The sequence below is a fragment of the Protobothrops mucrosquamatus genome, unplaced genomic scaffold, assembly GCF_001527695.2.
Source record: "Protobothrops mucrosquamatus isolate PMUCROS unplaced genomic scaffold, P.Mucros_1.0 scaffold714, whole genome shotgun sequence".
Lineage (NCBI taxonomy): Eukaryota > Metazoa > Chordata > Lepidosauria > Squamata > Viperidae > Protobothrops > Protobothrops mucrosquamatus.
The window spans coordinates 193156-211465 of record NW_015386995.1 but is presented as its reverse complement, the minus strand read 5'-3'; positions in this window follow the sequence as shown (position 1 = coordinate 211465).

Genomic DNA, 18310 nt, shown 5'->3' with positions numbered 1-18310 from the left:
AATCCTGTATAGAGGACAACATTTTCTCTGCTTATGTTTACCCTCCCCTTTTCAATAATTAGATTATTAATAGAAAAGCAGAGGTGCTGAAATGTGTCTCTTTGTGTGAACATCCGTAGGACAGTTGACTCAGTCTGGCTCAATTTTATGGTGCACGTTTCTACTTGCGTATGTAAGAAGCAAATTGATGTTTTAAATTTATATATGAAAAAAGGAGGGGAAACTAAGCTGTGGCCACATACATTTCTCTAACTCTTTGTTTGCAAGCCCAAAGCCCCGTCAGAAATTGGAAATGCACAAAACAACAATAATGCTAAAAACATGTTAAATGTTTGTTTGTTTGTTTACTGAATTACTATGCTGCCCATCTCATTGATACATATTGTTAAATACAACTCTGTATTTAATAATATGAAAAAAAAAATAGAAGGAAAATTTATCTCCCTCCTGCTTCTCCCCTCCCCTCCCCAGGAATTCTGAATGCAGAAGAGCACAGTCACTTTTTATGAGATGGGCAGCTATATAAGTTTGTTTGTTTGTTTGTTTGTTTGTTTGATTAATTGATTAAGTTTTTCTTCCTCTTGAAATCATTGGTATTCCCACCCCCCAATTAATAAGTGTGGCCACTTGTGTTATCATCATAGGATTCCTTTTTAAGAGAGAAATCCATAAACTGTGTTTATATACAGGTAGTTCTCAATTTAACAACTCTTTGTTCAGTGGCTGTTCAAAGTTACAACCACACTGAAAAAAAGTGACTTATGACTGTTTTGCACATCTCTAATCGTGGCAGCATCCCCAGAGTCACGTGATCCAAATTCAGAGGCTTGGCAACTGGCTCATATTTATGACGGTCGCGGTGTCCCGGGGTCATGTGATTCCCCTTTTGCAAGCAAAGTCAATGGGGAGGGCAGATCAACTTAACAACCAGGTTATTAACTTAACAACTTCAGTAATTCACTTAACAATGGTGGCAAGCCAGGTTGTAAAATGGGGCAAAATTCACGTAACCACTGTCTCGCGTAGTGACAGAAATTTTGGACTCAAATGGGGTCGTAAACCAAAGATTACCTCTATCATGTTGCTAAAACAAGGTTTGTTTTACGCCAGGTAATTTGAATAATCCGTAGCCAGCGGGATTCGCACCACGTGCTAAATCGAAACGAAGCCATCTTATGATGTAACCTAAAGTGGAAACCCAGGCAATACTTTACAGATATCAAAGTTTCTTGACATGCCAGAGAAGTTCACCTCTTTATTTGAAACTGGCCCATAAATCAGTGTTAATGTTTTTTTAATATTCAGCTACCTTATCTGCATATTATTAATTATGGTGCAAACTCATCTGCTTATTATTTACACCTACCCACCTGCTTCCATTGCCCAGAGCCAAGATGGGGTGACATTTATTGGAATAATAATAATAGTAATAATTAAGTTTTAAATGTGTGGCTGCTCCTAAGTTGAATGCCGTAATCTGCATTAAGACCTTTGTCCACTTTCCCTTCTACCATTTACCCTTAGCTGACTGGGCTGATCCAATTTCAGAACTTGGGTTGAAGTTTGTTCATATCCGGAAGGGGGAAAAAATTATTCATTCATTCAGTTTCTACAGCCACCCAACTTAACTAAGTGACTCTTGGTTGAAATGATGGGGTTCACTAAACTACAATCCCCAACGTTGCCCAGTCTAAGAAATCAAAAATCTTAGCAGACGAGACCAAACGCCTAGCCTTATCATATAGTTTTTTGAGTAGATATATTGTTTTTACTTATTGCTTTATTAGAGTTAAAGTAGGTATATATTGATTGTATTATATCTGTTTAGTTAAATTGTAATTTAGATATGGAATGGGATGTGTTTTAATCCTGTATCTGGTTCCGGGAAGTCCAGGGGGGGGAAGGGGATTAGGGGAATTATAAAAATTGATGTATTTACATGTTATAGGTAAATAATAATTGTATTGATAAGAGGAGATGCTCGGCTGGTATCCCAAATTGCACTCGATGAGGTGGATAGAAAGGAGAGGGGATGTAGATAGGTGGAAGGGAGGAAGGAGGAGAGGTTGTGGATTAGGGGGAGGAAGGATAGGAAAGTGGACGAGGGTGGAGGCAAGGCGGGGACTGCTGAGCGTTCTCGACAAGGTATTGAATTGGATTAATCTTTTTGGTTTGTGTATGTAAATGCATCATATTGCTATTTGTTGTTTAATTATAAAAATCAATAAAAATTTTATTAAAAAAAAAAAGAGAGACCAAACGCCTAGCCTTTTCCAGCATTCTGTTCACCCAGTAAATAGACAGTTAACGCCTCTGAAAGCTTGTAAACTCCTCTCCTTGATTGATTTTATGTTTTGCTACAAAACCTCTGAAGCTAAAGGAGGCAATAACACTGATAGCAGCAGGAAGCAAAAGAGAGAGAGAGAGAGAGATGGAGTCAGATAAAGCGCCAATGCAGGATGATCAATGGAGTGGGTGTTCATCTTATTTACAAGGCTGTAACCAGGCAGTTCAGAAAAAACAGGAAGCGACTACCATCGCTCAAAGAAAAAGATTATTAAGAGCATCTGGGAAGCCGCCAGGCTTCCACCCCCTGCGGAAAAACCAGTGAGTAAGAGGCTTGCAGCAATGAGACCATTCTCTTGTGACATTCAAGGGATAAAGACCACGCAGGCAGTTCCAGACATCACAATAAGGCCAAAGTTTGGATGCCACAATGAACCGGCATCTTCGCTGGGTTCCCATAAATCATGTCCTTCAGATCATTCATTCTTGCTCCTCGTCAGTGACAGCTGCAAATAAGTCAGGAAATTTTCACCTCTCCGCCCGGGATTTAGGATGCCCTCTGTTTGAATCTACTTTCTCTCCCCCCCCCCAATAAGCCCATCTTAAGCCAAGGAGAAGCTCTTATTCTCCATGGGGACAGGACCCAACATTGCGTACTTGACTCTTCAATATCCATATTGAAACCTTTTGCAGTTCTCTTTGTGCTTAGAAGACTCCAGGTTGGCGTTAATTTATTAGAAGACGTGAGTAGATTCTTAACTAAGCCTTTCCCCATAGGGATCACACTAAGAAAATGAAAGGCTTCCCATGAAAACCAGTAAATGCAAGGCTAATCTACTTGATCCACAACCTACTTTCTGAAGGAAGTTGAGAAAAGCCGTAGTAAAGTCAGACACATCGATAAGGCATGGTCCGCTTTTAAATTCATATCACAGCAGGATCTTGTCAGGTCAACCCAAGTTTACAGAATAATGAGCCATCCCTTGCGCTCTCAAAAAGTCTTGGTGAAGAAAGGTCCCATTAAAGGAGATCCAAATGGCCTCAGCTCTGCAAGGTTTTTAGGACCCTGAAGCCTTGGCTGGGTCCTCCAGAGCTTTTGGGCAGGAGATTAGTTCAGCTCTGCTGCTGATATGGGCTTTTATTTTGGACATGGTTATTTTAAGCAGAGATCATAGGTTTTTGCGGTGGTTTAATCTATGTCTGTTCCCTAGAGCAGAGGTCCCCAAATTTCTGGGCACCAGGAACCGATTCCGTGGAGAAAGGTTTTTCCGTGGATGAGAGAGTGTGTGGTTTTGTATGCTGCCTGCATCCCACGGATGGGGCTTTGCTTAATAATAATAATAATAATAATAATAATAATAATAATAATAATAATAATAATAATAATAATAATAATAATAATAATAATAATAATAATGATAAAGTTGGAAGGGACCTTGGAGGTCATCTAGTCCAACCCCCTGCTCAGACAGGAAACCCTATACCATTTCGGACAAATGGCTGTCCAGTCTCTTCTTAAAAACTTCCAGTGTTGGAGCATTCACCTCTTCTGGAGGCAGGTTGTTCCACTGGTTAATTGTTCTAACTGTCAGGAAGTTTCTCCTTAGTTCCAGGTTGCTTCTCTCCTTGATTAGTTTCCATCCGCTGCTTCTTGTCCTGCCTTCAGGTGCTTTGGAGAAGAGCTTGACTCCCTCTTCTTTGGGGCAGCCCCTGAGATATTGGAACCCTGCTATCATGTCCCCCCTCGTCCTTCTCTTCGTTAAACTAGACATGCCCAATTCCAGCAGCAGTTCCTTATATGTTTTAGCCTCCAGTCCCCTAATCATCTTTGTTGCTCTTCTCTGTACTCTTTCTAGAGCTTGTTTGTGCGGACCGGTTGCTGGCATGCCGCGGCCCGGTACTGGTCCATGGACCGGGGGTTGGGGACCCCTCTCCTAGAGTTTCTGCTGTGAAATGGGCAGCTCTATAAATTATATACATATTAAATACAGAAATAAATAAAAGACAGTTCAAGTCATCATCATACTTGAGCTTCATATATTCCGGATGTATGCTGTGGGATAGATGACCCTGGCCATTTTTGACTTATTCTACTCCACAGTAAATCAACCCATGAATAGCGAAGGGCATGAATCTGTACATTGATGCAGGCTTAGCTTTAAGACCTGTTAGATTAGGGAAGGTTGAGCTAATATGAAAGTAGATGAATTAGAAGGGAATGTAACTGTATTTACAGTTACATCCAGAGACATTTTAGACGATTATTGCTTAAGGTAATGAAGACTGGGATAGCATATTTTTCTGGCTTCCTTATTGTTTGTAAGAGAGATGTTTATTTCATTTTTTTGTTTGCTTTTAGACAGCATGGTTTCATCCTGTAAATACGTCTGTTTCCATCCACCCCAATAGCAGACTAGGCTGCAAGTCTTGTGCCAAAGCTGAAGTGGTGGATCAAATGAAATGAAAATGAGAATATAATGGATCAGATTGGGGTGAGAATAATATTACAGGGAGAATAATATTACAGCATAAGTCAATTTAAATTATGAGCATGACAAAAGAGAATTTTCCCCTCATTATGGAAGAAAGAATATTAAGGATAATTGGCGTTTATGGGGATGATTCTAGAATAAATAGTCTTTTTGAAGCTGTAGGTTTTTAGGTTTCAGCTCTTACTGAGTAGCCTTCCCTCATCATGGTACTCTCTGGAACCAATATCTATAAGTTATCTACCAGCATGGCATTGCCAATGCTGGATGGGGATTATGGTCACTGAATGCCATCCCATCTTTTCTAGGATAGGATGTTGTTTTTAGAAACATCACCATGATCAAGCAGGGTAGATTCTGTGCAGACCCCTGCACCCAGTGGGGACCTCATCCTTTAACAGGTACATATCACATCTGTGGAAACAGCTGTAGATGAATTTTGAATTTTGCACATGCAGGTTTTTGGAAAAAAAATGTATTCGGTTCTTTTGAAAAGGAAAGATCTTATCACCGTGTGTGTGTAGACCTTTGTAAAGAGGATGAAAATAACTTCACCTTAAAGAAGATGTGAGTGAAAGTGAAACTTTGAAAATGAATCATCAGTCTTGAGATGGATAGGACTGGATGGGCTCCTCGCTCAAAGAGGCGAGAAGACCGGACCCCAAGTTGCCTCTTTATTGCTGTCTGATTTTGGATTGAAATAGGTGTGGATGGATGACAATCCAGGATGAGGTAATGGATTTGTAAGTTTGCCAGGTTTACGCTGTTTATCAAAACAATATTTTCCAAATGTCCTATTGATGGGAGTGACATCTCAGTATTAACAACATGGTGGAATTGGCTTGGAATTTTCCAGCAATTTGATTGCAACGCAGATAAGATAAATGTGCACATCCTTCACATTCTCTGTTTATATGAAGATCAGACAGTATCGTAAAAGAATCGATGTGTTTGCCTTAATCACAGGGTGCCCCACAAAGTCTTCTCTGGACCTTGAAACTCTCTCTTAAGACATATTTTACTCCAGTATTTCCCAACATCATAGAACATAGAATAATTACACATCATGATTGCCCATCATGGCTGCATTCACCCAAAATATTAAACTTGGTGACCGAGTTGATCCTTTTGCCAGGTTGGCACAATATATCTATTTACTTATTTATTTCTAATCTTTGTAGATTGGCGCAGTGAAGAGTTTGAACAATGGAGCAAGAGGAACCAAAGCAATGGAAGTTGAAATAGCATATCAACCAAGATGAAGCACCCATAGTAAGTCAACAAAGTCCAGAGCTACAGTGGAATATTTTGAATAGAATAGAGCTGGAAGACCTTGGAGGTCTTCTAGTCCAGCCCCCTGCTCAAGCAGGAGAACCTATACCATCTCAGACAGGTGATTGTCCAGTGATGGAGCACCCACGATTTCTGAAGGCAAGCTGTTCCACTGGTTGATTGTCCTCACTGTCAGGAAGTTTCTCCTTAATTCCAGGTTGCTTCTGTCTTTGATCAGCTTCCAACCATTGTTTTTTGTCCTTCCCTCTGGTGCTTTGGTGAATAACCTGACCCCCTCTGCCTTGTGGCAGCCCCTCAAATATTGGAACAAGATGCTCTCATGTCTCCCCTATTTCTTCTTTTTTTTAGACTGGCCAAACCCAAGTCCCGCAGCCGTTCTTCATATGTTTTGGTCTCCAGGCCTTTGATCATCTTAGTTGCTCTTCTCTGAATTTTTTCCAGACTCTCAACATCTTTTTTGTGATATGGTGACCAAAACTGGCTGCAGTATTTGAGGTGTGGTCTTACTAGGGCAATTTTAATTGATCTGGAGAATGCAACGAGGAAGGATGCGAGTCAGTTTGGTCTAGTGGTAAAGGCACCCGGCTAGAAGCCAGGAGACAGTGAATTCTAGTTCTACTTTAGACATGAAAGCCTAGCTGGATCACTTTGGGCCCACTGGGGTGGGGTTCTCAACGACATCTTCCCATGATATTGGACCACCAGACAGATAGAATTGATTTTGGCAAGCAAATGCCTTATGTAACATGGTGCTGGGGAATTCTGGGAGTTAAAGTCCACATATCTGACAGCTGCCAAATTTGAGAAACACCAGTTTAGACTCAAGACAACAATCCTGCAAGGCTGAACAGTAGAACCCTTCTCCTACAAATCAGAATTTTGCAAAACCAAGTGTGCTAGTTTTGGATGCTGGAACCAACATTCCATCTGTCTTGTCACCAGAAAGCTCATGCAATTATGACACAATCATTGATCATTGCCTCTTCTGGATTGGTGTGTGTGTGTGCGTGTGTGTGTGTGTGTGTGTTAGCCTTTTTGTCTTGCACGGCAAATGCAAAGAAAGTTAGAGAAATGTCCTGTTCTTTTGCTCAAAACGGGTGATAACCATCCTTGAGGCTCTGCTTTGAAGATGCCAGACTGAAATCGACGTGGGATTATGCAAACACCATGGGGAATTTCCTGCCAGTTCTCATTTCTAATAAGAGATGAATTTGGAATTGTTGACGGTCTAAAATATCCACTACTTTGTTTTCTCTCCCGACCGACTCATATGATCTACTTTTTTTTTTCTGTTCTGTGTTTCACTTCTGCATCATCCCCACCCCTCACCAAAGGGACGGCCGAGATGTGGAAACTGTCTTCCTCCTCTTTGGAAGAAGAAAGTTGCAACAGGTTCACTTCCTCTACTTGACTTGGAGTAATAACTAAGTAAAAAGTTCCCTCCCAGTAGCCTTAATGAGTATTTAAATTGTCAGTTAAGAGTGTTTTGCATTAGGATAGATTTGTTTAGTCATACATCAAGTTTTAAAATGGCCGCATCTGTTTTCTAAAGATAGAAGGCCACAGATTAATACTAATCTGTTGTGCCTGGGGGAAAAAATATTTTCAATGTAACTGAGGTTATGGAAACATTAGGATATCCCACACGGTGCAAACCACAAAAATGCTTAATCATGGCTTGCTGTATTTGCTGAACTTGCATGGTATGGATCATAGCTTTCAAATCAGGAAGGCGGTGCATAGAGTGGTGAAAAGATTATTGGCAGTTCATCCATCCAGGACATAGCACATAAGCGTTGCTTGAGCAGGGTCCGCAAGATTGTCTGGAACGCTACACATCCTCTCTTTCCATTGCGGTGCGTCAAGTACTAAACAAATGGCAAGTACTGGACAACATTTTCGCGTCAAAAGGCACCGAGTCCCAAATTTGATGAGTTTTGAAGTACTCAAGTACCCAGGTACCACTGTACAAAACCTCATTTGTTGTGGTGGGCAAACAATTGTGTGTCTCATCAGGCTGTTGCTTGGGTGTTAACGTCTCATGACATTTTGATGCTCTTGTATTGTGTCCCAAAACCGTTTAGATATGTTGATACCTTGATAAGAAGAACAAGCTCTAGGAAGAACAAACTTGTTCGTGAAGAATATATTTATTTTTACAGTATATTTACATTATATATTTTCAGGTAGTCCTTGACTTATATCCATTCATTTAGTGACCATTCAAAATTACAACGGCCCTGAAGAAAGTGACTTATGACCATTAACACACTTATGACCGTTGCAGTGGTCACATGACCAAAATTCAGATGCTTGGCAACTGACTTGCATTTATGACGGTTGCGGTGTCCTGGGGTCACATGATCAGCTTTTGTGACCTTCTGACAAGCAAAGCCAATGGGGAAGCCAGATTCACTTAACAACTATGTTGCTAACTTAATCACTTCACAATCGTGGCAAGACAGGTCATAAAATGGGGCAAAACTCACTTAACAAATGTCTCCCTTAGCAACAAAAATTTTGGGTTCCATTGTGGTCGTACATTGAGGACTATCTCCGTAGCCGAATAAGCGTACTAGAGTCTTAAAAAAAAAGAAAAAAGTAACAGAAAATGAATGTTCCCAGCAGTTCCCTATGAGGCCCCAGCGAGAGGCAATCGAAACAGGCTTGTGAGAAACACAGTTGTACGACCATCCATTCTTCCCTAATTTGTGCAATTTTCTACAATATGCCACGCGTTTCTGGAGGAGCCACTTCCCTCGTTTGCTACATTCGTTAACTTCTCCATCAGCCGTCGTCGCACACCAATTTAAAAGCCAAGGGGGTGATTCCTCTCCGGTTACTGGCATATTAGAAAATGAAAAATCACCCTGCAGTCTCTTTTTTGCTTGCTCAAAATTGCTCTTTGTCAGACACACTATGCAGCAGCAGCAGGATGCCATACAAGACATTGTGGTGCATCAGTGACACAGTATTATATGGTGTGGGCCAGACGACATGCTCAATCTAAATATAAAATGGCAGAGGTTGAAGCTTCAGAATAACTTGGGAAGTCTTCTGAAGAATGGCTGTTGTATCTCACTCTAACTAAAATTGCTGACAGCATCAGAGACAGTTCCAGAGGGCCAACAGTCAACGGCCGGCCCCCCGTTTCCCAACAAAAGAGGGTCTCAGAGCTTTTGAGTCTCCTTGGCTGATGTCATCTAGATCCTGAAATATCACTGCTGAGTTTGCTGCAGCTGTGTTCATTTCTCTGCCCTGTAGTGAAAAAGGAAGTCACGCAAAGCTGTGTCATACAACCATTTCCCCAATGGAAACTGCGCTGGGATGATGCTTCATAAAGCCGAGGGGTGGGGAGTTTACCATTTTATAAGGCAAAAGAAAAATTAAACGTTTGGCTGCCCTGATCTGGCCCTAATGAAGAAAAATATTTCTAACTCAGGGTTGAAATGAGGGGGTCCTTGGTGCTCTCTTGAGCTTGCTTGTTTTCTTGCAGATGTTTCATTGTCCAAACTAATTTGGGTAATGTTACCTGGTTTGGGTTAAAGGCTGCACTTCTGTTTGTTTACAACAGTGGTTCTCAACCTTTTTAATGCCGCGACCCCAACCGGTCGTAAGTCAAGGACTAAACCGGTCGTAAGTTGAGGACTAAACCGGTTGTAAGTCGAGGACTACCCAACCGGTCGTACGTTGAGGACTTTCCCTGCCCGGGAGCACCGTGCATGCGTGGTGCTGCCCCCTGCGCCGGCCGAGGCATAGCTGGCAAGCGGCAGAGATGGAGCAGGCCGTCCACCAGCTGGCCCAGCCCAAGGGAGGTAAGGCACCCGCTGAAAAAGGGGAAAAAATGGCGGACAAAAAAAATGGCGGACAAAAAAAATGGCAGACAGCCTTGCTTGGCGACCCCCATGAAATGGTCGATCGACCCCAAATGGGGTCCCGACCCACAGGTTGAGAACCACTGGTTTACAACTATGGCACAAATAGGCCTGGCTAATTTATTTTTTTTCCCTTTTCTGCCTTGCTGCCAGAACCAGTGGTGCCCACAGTATACCTATTTGCTTGTCCCACCATGAGTGAGACTAGCTTAAGCGGTTGTCAGTGACACCACAGCAGAAATAATATTTTTCTCCTTATTTTGCCACCACCCAAGAGCTGTGACATCTGTCTTGGGAAAAAGTCTGGAGTGCAGTGATTGGAAACAGAAGCAATACAATAGGATCAGGATTAGCAATGGACGGCATCAACCTGAGGCTGGTGTAGCTTTTGACCAGCTTGAGAATGAACTGAGAGCAGTACATCCTGGCAGCTGAGAAGGATCTAGCTGGGGAATTCTCGGAGTTGAAGTCCACAGGTCTCAAAGTTGCCAAGGTTGGACACCCCTGCTCTATAGAAACAGATTTTGTACCAGCATCTGGGCACTAATTCATGGATTAAGGCTGCTGTAAACATAGCAGGACATCTGCAGTCTTGGAGACAAGTGATATCATGGGTATCATCCCCTAAATATTTTTTTTTATTTCTAAAACTTGTCAAACTGGTTTGAAACTGATATAGGCTCATCGTTCTTGGCAAAGGAGAATGTCAAGGTTGTGTATGTTGGCAGGTGTGTGCTTCTTCTCCCCAATGGTATTCAGAACGTCATAACATTAAAACAACACAGCTGGAAAACACAATGGATGAGTGCTTGGCATGTAAGCATATTTTTAATAGTATAAACATAGCTGGCATGTTTGATACTAGAAATTAACAAGGTATCCATAAACAAATTTCTCCAACTTGTATGAGTGAAATTGACTAAGTATGTTAATGGACAGAAACTATGCAGATCTTCAGTTTTGGATATCTTCATGCAATGCTAAATCACCCTTTGCTTAAATGTGGTTTACTAACTGTTAGCAGGGCCTATACTACATGCTGTATCATCAATTCATAATTTACCAACAACATTGGCTGGATTGATGCAATATGATGTTATCCATTCAGTGGTGTCTGGCTCTTGGCGATTCTCTCAAGCCCAAACTTAACCATGGTTTACTGTCCTGGTTCATGCCATGGGCAAAGTTATAAGTCGTGGCTTATTGGTAGGGTTCATGCCACGTTCAAAGGCAAGGCGATCTTGGAACCCAGAATGTTGAGTGATCTCAATCGCGTAATAGGCCGCTCAGAGCACAGAAAGTAAGTAATCCCAACCCACTCAGGTATCTTATTAGATTTTTTGGGGGGGTGGGGGAGGTTGAAAGTGGGCAAATTTGTGTTTTTGCAATAAACCTGCCAAGGTGGTCTCTGATGCCCCCAGCCTCTCTTGCATCAGAAGGCAGCATCTGCAACCCGGCGCTCACCATTGGGGTTCACTCTCATTTCCCAGAAACCTCCCTGCAGCTGGGAGTTGCTCATCCGAAGGGCGCCAGGTTGCAGAAGTCTAAGTTGGATGGGGAAACGACTTCCTTACTAATAAAGAAGAACATTTGTAGCGCATTGTTGACATGAGGGGCGTCCTCGGTGCTTCTCTGAGCTTGCAGATGTTTCATTATCCAAACTAGGTAACATCTTAGTTTGGGTAAGGTTACCTAGTTTGGGTACAATGAAAGGTCTGCCAGAAAACCAGCAAGCTCAGACAAGCATCGAGGACACCCCTGGTTTGGCCTTCAATAACATTTCCACGAAAGAATGGAGGCCTTTGAACTCTGGTGCTGGAGAAGACTCCTGCGAGTCCCCTGGACTGCAAGGCGATCCAACCGGTCAGTCCTAGAGGAGATCAACCCCGACTGCTCTTTAGAAGGCCAGATCCTGAAGTTGAAACTCAAGTACTTTGGCCACCTAATGAGAAGGAAGGACTCACTGGAGAAGAGCCTAATCCTGGGAAAGATGGAGGGCAAGAGAAGAAGGGGACGACAGAGAAGGAGGTGGCTGGAGGGAGTCACTGAAGCAGGAGGCCTGAGCTTCAATGGACTCCAGAAGATGGTAGAGGACAGGAAGGCCTGGAGGAACGTTGTCCATGGGGTCGCGATGGGTCGGACACGACTTCGCAACTAACAACAACAACAACATTTCCACCATCTCAGACTAGAACGGACGACGTTCCCTAGTTTGGCTCACGAAACGTCTGCAAGAAAAACAAGCAAACTCAGAAGAGAAGCACCAAAGGACCCCTCCCCCCATAAAATAAAAAACCCACCCCGATTTCCTTCCCGAGCATCCCCCTCCCTCCCTCGGTCGGTCGGGGGTCTTCTCCCCCCTCCCGTTGCGCAGCGGCGCCCGGACACTTCCTTCTGCAAGAAGTTGCAAGGCGATCGGAGGGGCGCCCCAAGCGGCGGCGTTTCGAACCCAGGACTTTCTTCGCTCCCGCCCCCTCCCTTTGCCCTCTCCCTCCCCTCGCCTTGCAAAAGTTTACACCCCCCTCGGCTCCGCCTTGCCCTGCCCTGCCCTGGCTTTGCCTGCGCCGGCTCGGTGGGCAGCTGGGTGGAGAGGCGCTGCGGAGAGATGGAGCCGCCCCGGGGCGCGTGAAAGTGGCAGGAGGGGAGGGCAGGGCAGGGGCAGGGGAAGGGAAGGGAAGGGGGGCAGCGTCGCTTCTTCTTCCTTTCGTTTTCGGCGTGCCGGGTCAGGGCAGCCAAGCCGCCGCCCGCCCGCCGGATTCCTCCGCCTTTCTCGGCCGGCCAAAGACCCCCCCGGCTGCCTCCTTCCACCTCCCGACCATGGAAGATGTGAGTAACGCGGGGTCGGGCTTTCAAAGGCTGAGAGAGTTTGGGGTGGTGGGGGTAAAAAGTTAAGTTTCCAGTCCTGTGCGCGGTTTGGGCTCGCGGGAGGGGGGAGGAGAGGGGACGGGGGGGGGCAATCCCAAATCCGGGAGCCAGCCTCCTTCCCTCCACCACCCCCCACCACCCATTTCCCCCCTCCCCTGTTTTTTTGTTTTGTTTTGTTTTGTTTTGTTTTTAAACCCGGACTTTTGTTTCGTTGCTCCAAAGTTTAAAGTTGGGTGAGTTTCAAGCGGGGGGGGGGGTGATGGTGGTGGTGGAGGAAAAGGTTCTTCAGTGTTTGTGTGGTTGTGTTTTTTTTGTGTGTGTGAGTGAGTGAGTGTGTGTGTGTTTGGAAGAGCTGATGGAGAGGGAGGATGGAGGCCTGGGGGGGGGGAGAGAGACGAGGGAGGGAGGGGAAGCGAAAAAGGGCCTTTTCTCCTGCCTGCCTGCCAAGATTGCAGCTGACACGGAGCGGAGGGAACTCAGAAGAAGAAGAAGAAGAAGAAAAAGAAAAAAAGGCTGGAAGGGTTTGTGTTTTTTTTTGGGGGGGGGGGTCAGCCTGGGAAAGCGGGAGGGGGAGCTGGGAGGGGGGAGCGGTGCGAAGGGGAGCGTTTAGTTGTCTGATAGTCCCCAAAGTTGATAAAAGATGGTGAATTGAGCCGGGAAAGACGTAGAAAAGTTTTGCTTCCCCGGTCTGGCTGATGCTTCCAAGTTTCTGGCAAAAAGCAATGAGACAGTTCCAGAGGTTAACCGTATTGGTGTGGGTGTGTATGTATATGTATATGTATAAGTGTGTGTGTATATAAATATGTGTGTGTGTGTGCATTCGAATTTCTTTTTTGTTGTTGACAAGAGTTAAAGAATTAAATGGGAGACTAGAATAGCTATTTCAAGCTTTTTAGCTCTCATCAGCAAAAAAAAAAAGAAAGAAAGTCGAATTTGTAGTGTAGAATTTGTAGTGTATCGCATATATATATATATATATATATATATATATATATATATATATATATATATATATATATATATATATATATATATATATATATATATATATATATATATATGATGAAAGCAGCTAGAAATGGCCATCTTAGTCTCCCGATTTAATTCTTTAACTCTTTGTCAGAAAAAGAAATTTGGATTTAAAATGTTTCGCAGTTGCGACTTGAGCCTGCTTAATGCCCCTAGTTGGGGGGATGCATGGTAAAAGATATTGTAAAAAAGTAAAACTGCAGTATAGCAGTTAAAAATGTCAAGGTGTACTCAATCAGACCGGTCTGTCTGAAAAACTTCCTATATATATATATATATAGGCTCTTGTATTTTGGGCAGGTTAAGTGATCAGCAAGTCGCTCTTCACCTTTTGTAACTGGCCTTCCGATTCGATGGGCAGCAAGGACTGACCTGCTTTCTCACTTCTTGGGGTGCAGTGAGCAAAGCTAGGCTTGTCTTGGGGCGCCCTCCCCCCCCCAGGCCGTTGGGCACACCGCCTGCCTTCCCTCCCTCCGAGCGGTTTCTGCCCCATTCAATCCTGTCTTTTTGCATTCTCTTTCAGTCCTTCAGCTACCCTGGCTGGGTTGGTAGGGCACCTTAACCTGTGTTTAAAACAATCATGGTTTATTCATTGCATCTCATTTCCTGGGTTTGTACATAAACTATGTATCCAGCGTCCTAATTTGCAAAAAATAATACAATATTCATAATCGTAATTATCTGGGAGCCAAGCTAACTCGCCTTTGGGAATATTGCATGAATGTAGCCTGTCGGCTTTCTATTTTCTTTCTTTTTGCACTGATGGGGGGGGAGGATGGACTAGATGACCTCTTGAGTTACCATCTAACATTCCAAAGATCCATTAAGACAGAGAAGACATAGATGTATGAAGTGCTGGACTTGGGGGGAAAGTTCTGGAGCCTGGGATTCACCCAATCTGCCATCCAGTACTTAACAGCATTTCGGTATGCTTTTCTCTAGGACCTGAGCTGCTTAGGTGGCCCAATAAAATAAAATGTTGGCATCCCTTCTCTCTGAGCTCCAGGTGCCAGGGGATGTTAGGGTGGATGTTGCCACAGTTAAATGGCTGGGCCTAAAAACCAGAGGTGGAACTCCCTAAAGGGGCTTTTTCGATTACAGATCCCATCTTCTTTCTCTGTAGCTGTAGCTCAGAAATGGCAATGGGGGAATTGAACCTTTTACTCGGCTCAGCATTTGATTTAGAAGACGTGTCCCTGTTCATCCCTTGCCAGTTGCATTAAAAAGCCTTTTTTTTTGGGGGGGGGGAGATGCATTGATTTAAATTTGCATTTCTGCAAAAAAAGAAAAATCTGTGTGTTGCTATCTTAAAGGAAGTATTTCTTCCTCTATGCCGGAAAAGAACGAAGCCCGGTCTAGAATCAGTTGAATGGAAGGTAAGGAGGTCTTTTTCCTGTGGAGCTGATTGACTTATTACTCTGATGGGAGTAATGTGGGAAAGGCTCAGCCTGATGTGAGGAATGATCAGGATGATCAAGCAGGGAGCTGCTGGCTTAACATGTCGTGGGACCCTGGTGGATTGTAGTTTATTCAGCAACTTTATCAACTGTAACTTAATGCAACCCATGGCACCTATCGTTCCCGTTTCCTGAATTGTAACTCTTGTCTCGCTGCTCTGAGGTTGCAGAAATAGAACATATAGATGGAAAACTCCAAAGAGGCCTGTTTCGGTCACATCATTTTTATTTTATTTTATTTTTATCTTTAGCATGGGAACTTTATAGAACAGTCAGCTCTTGCCCTGCAGATATCAAACCATTCTTTTCAAAAGAATGCCCAGCATCTTTTGTGCTTCTGAATCTGAATTGACCCGAATCCAGAGCAAACCGTTCCTGTCCTTGACCTTAAGAGTTTTAAATGATTCATTTGTCTCTCTTTTATTTTTATTTATTTTTTTTTAGTTCTGCTGTCTCTCTCCTTGTACTCTTTTTTTCCCCCCTTTCGCTTTACAACTCTTCTCTGTTCAAATGAGGTCTGCCTTCTTCTACCAACAAGTTGTTTGCATTCATTCTGTCAGGGCACTTCTATCCTGGCACACCACAAGCCATTTTTTTTTTCTGCTCACAGGGGCTGTTCCACACACACACACACAAAAATGGCTTTTCACAGGCCTTTCAGCTGTTCCGCCTTCTCAGAAGAGGAAACGGCCTTTTTAATGCTTTATAAGGATATGGTAATGGCACGGTGTAAATCTGCTGATCTGTCTCTTGCTGTTTGCCTGCCTGCCTGCCTGTCTCCTGCTGCAGAGAGGAAAAAAGCAGATATTTAAGCTTCATGCTTAAAGAGATTGGACATTGCTTGAGAATAGGGAGGTGAGTCTTGAGCTGCAATCAGTAATCCACAGGTAGCTATTAGAGGAGCTGTCAAGATACACATTTAAACTAGCATATCTATCAGAATAGAGCTGGAAGGGACCTTGGAGGTCATCTAGTCCACCCCCCTGCTCAAGCAGGAGACCCTATACCATTTCAGACAAGTGGCTGTCCAGTCTCTTCTTTAAAAACCTCCAGTGATGAAGTACCCACAACTTTTAAAGGCAAGCTGTTTCACCGGTTAATTGTTCTCACTGTTAGGAATTTTCTCCTTAATTCTAAGTTGCTTCTCTCCTTGATTAGTTTCCATCCATTGTTTTTTTTATTTTGCCTTCAGGTGCTTTGGAAAATTAGTTGACCCCCTCTTTTTTTGTGGCAGCTCCTCAGATACTGGCATATTGCTATCCTGTCCCCCCCTAGTCCTTCTTTTCATTAGACCAGACATACCCAATTGCTGCAACCGTTTTTTTCATATGTTTTAATCTCCAGGCCTTTAATCATTTTAGTTGTTCTTCTCTGCAAGCAGGTTGCCTTAAAACCAAGCCGGGGAATTTATTTTCCTTCAGATACCACAAACAAGTTAATCCTGGCCTCTCTCATCATTGGCCAGGATGACTGAGAGCATCTCTCAACACTGGTGAGTTAACCAGAAAATTACAGCTGAGCAACATCGCAAGTTTCCATCCCATTGTCTGAACAGCCCAGCATTGGCTTATGGTAGCTGATGATGATTTTCCCAACTTGAACCGGAGGCTAAGCACAGTAGGCCTATTCCTGGTTCCCCTAACCACAGTTTGCTCAATTAAAACCCAAGTCTCTGGATTCAATCCAACATGGAAACCCTAAGCTAAACATTGCTGCCTGAATTTGCACAATGCATTAGCCTAAAACATGACTGGCTACTTTGTGATTCACTCTGTTGTGCAAATCCAGTCATTTCATGCAAATTATTCCTTTCAACCACTCTGCAGCTAGGGAGTGACCAAAGAGTGATTTCCTTCCTGTCTTTTCTGTTGGGGAAAAAAAAACAGGAGTTTTAGCTAAGGTTGTGACTTCGACATTGCGGTGATTTTTTCCAAATGAATTAACACACAGTGTAAAGAGCTGGCAACTGCTCCTGTATTTTGAACTTACGTCCTTGAGAACTTAAGGTATATAAAAGTTACCTTGCTGGATCGTTTGATACACTTTTATGGTTTTTTTTTTCTATAACTGGACAGTTAGAGGCTTCTGAACAAGTTAATGATGCTCTCGTCCTTATGTTATTGTTTGCTTTCGGCACCGGGAATATTTTTTTAATTGCCGAAGGAATACACATTTATGAATAGGTTTAATTTGTTTTTAAAACCTTTGAGGCTAGCCTGCACCTCTTTATTCCCTTTTTAGACATCCTTTCTTTACTCAAAACAATTTGCTTCTTATTTCATAATGTTGTTTTTATGAGGTGTGACAACTTCATTCTGACTGCAGCATAGCCTTCCAACAGTGTGAAGAAATAGGAAATAATAACAATTCTTATTTATATTCTTTAATTCTGCAGACAGTTAAGCTACTTGGAGCTTAACTGTTAATGCCCAAAGTTTTCTCTGAAAAGGGTTTTTAGACCCTTTTTGTTGAAAGAACAAACAATAACAAAACCTATAGCCACCAATCTGAGCTTGTGGGTGGCCGTAAGCTGATGTACAATCATGGCTGTTCCCTTTTTCAACACTGGCATCCTCTTCTTCACCTCTGTGGGTGTCATGGAAACCATACAAACAAACCTTAGCCTCTATTTTAACTTAATGGTTAGAATGGGAAGGAATTGTCCTGCATTTTGACCTGGTTTATATAACTTTCAAAGCTATTATGTAGTTTATGGGCAGCCCTTGACTTAACGACTGATTGCTTTCCGGACTATTTGGTGTTACGGCAGAGGTCAAAAAGGGTACTTATGACTCACGTGAAAAATTCTGACAGCTGCCCCTCCCGTAGTCATGTGATTGCATTTTAAGCAATTGGCAACTGGACCTCAATGACAGCTGTTTACAAGTGTCCCAGGATCACATTCTGAGGATTTCCAGGTAACGCTCAAATTCCGAGCCCAGAAAGTTTACATTATTTCAATAGGTGGTTGACTGCAGCAAAATTATTGCAAGCACAAGAGGTGGGAAGATTCAGC